Source organism: Hyaena hyaena, unplaced genomic scaffold (genome assembly GCF_003009895.1).
Source record: "Hyaena hyaena isolate Hyena2069 unplaced genomic scaffold, ASM300989v1 scaffold_144, whole genome shotgun sequence".
Classification (NCBI taxonomy): Eukaryota; Metazoa; Chordata; class Mammalia; order Carnivora; family Hyaenidae; genus Hyaena; species Hyaena hyaena.
The window spans coordinates 2,484,586-2,489,394 of record NW_024080776.1 but is presented as its reverse complement, the minus strand read 5'-3'; the positions used below and the strand labels follow the sequence as shown (position 1 = coordinate 2,489,394).

General features: G+C 39.0%; 1 pseudogene; it reads left to right on the top strand.

Moving 5' to 3' along the window:
- The first annotated feature begins 2,035 nt into the window (after positions 1-2,035).
- On the top strand, positions 2,036-4,517 carry LOC120236039 (annotated as a pseudogene).
- Positions 4,518-4,809: the final 292 nt, after the last annotated feature.

Genomic DNA, 4,809 nt, shown 5'->3' with positions numbered 1-4,809 from the left:
AAAGATATAAAATTAACACACAGAAATAAAGTTTTCATCACCTCTGGGAAGAAACAATCACAAAAGTAACCACTTGGAAAAAAGAATAGAAAAGAATATTCCAGATCCCATTTACAATAGCATAAGCAAAATAAAACAAAATGCAGCACAGATTTAATGAAAATTATGTAAAACCTACCTGAGAAAAACCATAAACATTCTTACAGGACAAAAAGTAGACCTGAACAAATGGAAAAAGATTCCATATTTTTTTTTTATCAGAAAAGAATCAGTATCAGAAGGATGTTAACTTTCTCCAAGTTAAAATTTATAAACTTAATCCCAATAAAAATATCCAAGTTATTATTTTTTTTCTGGAGCCAGACAGGTCAATTATAAAGTTATTTTGGAAAATAAATACAAGACTAGCCAGGAATCTCCCCCTTATCCCCAAAACACAGCAATGGGAGACTAGCCCTACCCCACACCGAAACATTTAAAAGCCCCTGTAATTAAAACATTATGTTATCAGTGCATAAATAGACAGATGGCTAACGGAAGAAGATGTAAAATCCAAAGATAGATTCCAAAGGCATATGGAAATTTAGTGTTTGATAAACAAACGGCTTTGTAAAACTGATAGCCATGTGGATAAAGGTAAAATTGGATCCATTCCTCACACCTTACACTAGGATAAATTCCAAATGGATCAGATATCTGAATGAAAAAAATATTAAATCATACAAATACTAGAGGAAAATATAGGTCAATCTTTTACAACCTAGGGAGGAAGAGGACTTTCCTAACTATGATTCCATATCTGAAATCAACAAAGGAAAAATGGGTAAATTTGTCTAGCTAGAATAAAAAAAACTAAATGGCTGTCCAAAATACCATCAGCAATGTCAAAAGTTAAATTAAAAATGGGACAAAATTGTAACTAATATCACAAAGGGCCAATATCCCTGATATATGCAATTTTTCTGAATATTAAAAAGAAACTCAAGGGGCACATGGGTGGCTCAGTTGGTTAAACGTCCAATTTTGACTCAGGTCATGATCTCGTGGTTTGTGGGTTTGAGCCCCGTGTCAGGCTCTCTGCTGTCACCATGGAACCTGCTTCAGATCCTCCCCTCCCATGCTCGCTCTCTCAAAAATATACATTTAAAAAATAAATATTAAAAATTTTTTAAAAAGAAAAGAAACTCAAATCCTAGTCTAACAGCCCAGTAGAAAAATGGGAAAATTATAGAAAAATAAAGGCAAATACTCTTAAACATATGGAAAGATGCTTAACCTTGCCCATTATAAGACAAATACAGGGGTGCCTGGGTGGCTCAGTTAGTCTAGCTCAGAGCCTGGAGCCTGTTTCAGATTCTGTGTCTCTCTCTCTTTCTGACCCTCCCCTGCTCATGCTATCTGTCTCTCTCTCTCTCTCTCTCTCTCTCTCTCTCTCTCAGGAAAAAAAAAAACATAAGACAAATACATATTTAAACTGAGTTGAGATACCATTACTTATCTATCAGATCTGCAGAAATCCCAAACTTGACCACACACTGAGTTGGTGAGATTGCAGAGAAGCAGGTACTTTCATGTGTTGCTGGTGGGGATGAAAATGGTACAGCCCTGGAGCCAGATTTGACAACAGCTAGCAGAATTACAGATGCATTTACCCTTTATCCAAGCAACCTCCCTTCTAGGTATATATACTTGAGATAAAATGGCAAAGCCTTGAAATGATGGAGGCTCAAGGCTATTTACTGCAGCATATTTTGTAATAATAAAAAATTGCGAATAGCCAGCATGTCTTTTTTATTTTTACAGTAGGCTCCACTCCCAATATGGGGCTTGAACTCAGGACCTTGAGACTAAGAGTCACATGCTCTGTGGCCTGAGCCAGCCAGGCACCCCTAGCATGTCTTTCTATAGAGGACAGGACAGGTGAATAAACCATAATACATACATGCACTGGAATACTCTTAAATTCTAAAAGAATGAAGAATATCTCTATATATTGCTGAAGAGTGATCTCCTGGAGAAAAGTGAAAAAGGTGGCATGCAAAAAGGTATGTATACACTTTTTATGTAATAATGAAAGGAAAATAAAAGTATACACACACACACATTTATATACAATTTCAGCATCAAGAAAAGTACTGACTACAAAGAATGAAAACACTTGGAAGATTTAAAAATCCATGAGTTCATAATGATAATAAATTTTTGAAACTTCATTGCTACATGCTGATCCTTTGTGACTTGTTGTAAATATCTATTGCTGGATAACAAGCCCGCCCCAAAATATAGCACCTTCAAAAAACCAAAAACCTCATTGGTTCTCCCTTGACATTACTAAAGTAGCATCTTATTATTCTGAAAGTTGTTTTGTTTTGTTTTGTTTTGTGTTTTGAAGGGAAAGATCCAGGTGCCTTTCCTGCAAGTCCTGTATTTCAAGCTATTGGAATCAATGGTGAGAGAAAGTAATCTGTGGAAAAATCATAGCTAATAAATCATAGAAACAAAATTGGTGGAAATAGAAAAATCACCATTTTGCTCTCCTTTGTGAAATAATGGATTTAGGCAATGATCATCAATTATTATTACAGGTATTGGGTGGAAAGTTGATGACAAACTTTAAACCAGGCTGGAAACTCTTGAACCCACTGAGTAACTCAACATCACTACAGGTTGAACAATGCCCTATGCCTTCTGATCTGATGCGGTAGAACCTATAGAGCACCACTTACGAAGTATTCTTGACAAAAACAAAAATCATCAAGCCTCCATACGTAGATATCAGTTTATAAAGAAGATGGGGAGGGTAGAAAAATGTGTTAAATCATATCCTAAGATTACAAATCCAAATCCATAATGTGAGAAATCCCACATGACAAATTACCCAGTTTCTTCAATAAATAAGTGGCATAGAGCAAAACCAAGATGAAACCAGAAACAAAGAAAGAGTGGCCATTCTATTAATTAAGAGAGACTTAAGAGTGGCAAAGTTCAGCCCCAGCAAGATGGTGGCCCCCTTGGAGCTCAGCTGCTGGAGAAGTGGCTGGGGGCTCCCTAGTGGTGATGGCTTATGCCAGATTTTCTGGTGCACTTGTGAACATCAGTATCATAGATAAGACATAGATTGAAGAGAAGAGGTACCAGTTTTGACCACTGACTACAGCATTATTTCTCAGCTGGCAAAAATAATAAAATTAAATTTTTTTACAGTTTATTATTTTTTTTAAATACGGTTTATTTATTTTTGAGAGAGAAAGAAAGCCAGAGCATGAGTGGAGGAGGGGCAGAGAGCAAGGGAAACAGAATCTGGAGCAGGTTTCTGGCTCTGAGCTGTCAGCACAGAGCCCGACGTGGGGCTCAAACTCACAAACTGTGAGATCTTGACCTGAGCCAAAATTGGATGCTTAACCAACAGAGCCACCCAGGAACCCAAAAATATTAAAATTTTTAAGAAAAAAAATTCTGACTATGAACCCTCAGCAAAACAGGGGGCAGATACATATTGTGTTGTGTACATTTTTTAAAAAATAAAAAATAAGTTGCAGGAGTGCTGATTCACAGGGCTGCATGTACCCCAATATTTATAGCAGCACTATCAACAATATCCAATATCCTTCCTTATGGAAGGAGCCCAAGTGTCCATCAATTGATGAATGGGTAAAGAAGATGTGGTTTATATATACAATAGAATACTACGTGGCAAAGAGAAAGAATGAAATCTGGCCATTTGCAGCAGCATGGATGGAACTAGAGGGTATTATGCTAAGTGAAATAAGTCAGCCAGAGAAAGACAGATATGATGCTTTCACTCATATGTGGAATTTGAGAAACTTAACAGAAGACCATGGGGAAAGGGAAGGGGAAAAAAGTAGTTTCAAACAGAGAGGGAGGCAAACCATTCCTAAATATAGGAATAAACTGAGGGCTGATGGGGTGGGCGGGGAAGAGGGGAAAATGGGTGATGGGCATTGAGGAGGGCACTTGTTGGGATGAGCACTGGGTGTTGTATGGAAGCGATGAATCATGGGAATCTACTCCTGAAGCCAAGAGCACACTGTATATACTATATGTTAGCTAACTTGACAATAAATTATTAAACAACAACAACAAAAAAACACCTCTTCCTCTCCAATGAGGCAGCCTGGCAGCAACTGCACACACACAAATCTTTGTGAAGACCCTGATGGGCAAGACCATCATCCTGAAGGTTGAGCCCAGTGACACCACTGGGAATGTCAAAGCCAAAATCCAAGACAAGGAGGGCATCCTGCCTGACCAGCAGCATCTGATTTTCATGAGACAAACAGCTGGAGGACATCCGCCCTCTCTCAGACCACAATATCCAGAGGCCACCCTGCACTGGGTGCTTCTCCTGCGAGGTGGGATCGAGCCCTCCCTCCACTGGCTGGCCCAAAAATATACTGCGACAAGATGATCTGCCATGAGCGCTCCACCGCTCTGTCACCTGCTGCAAGAAGTGCGGCCACACCAACAACCTGGCCCCAAGAAGAAGGTCAAATTAAGACATCTGCACAGCCTTTTCCTTGGCCAGCAGGGGACCTCCTGCCAGAGCCACAAGGTTCGAGAGCCTCAATAAAGTTTCCCTTTCATTGATTGGAGCAGTAAAAGATAAATATAAACAAATAAATAAACAACAATAAAAAAAATCTGTCTTAATTTTGGCAGGTTTTTGCCTTTGGTTCACATGTCTCTAACTGAAAGCTACAGTTCTGGGGGTGTCTGGGTGGCTCAGTCGGTTAAGCGTCAGACTTCAGCTCAGGTCATGACCTCACAGACCGTGGGTTCGAGCCCCGC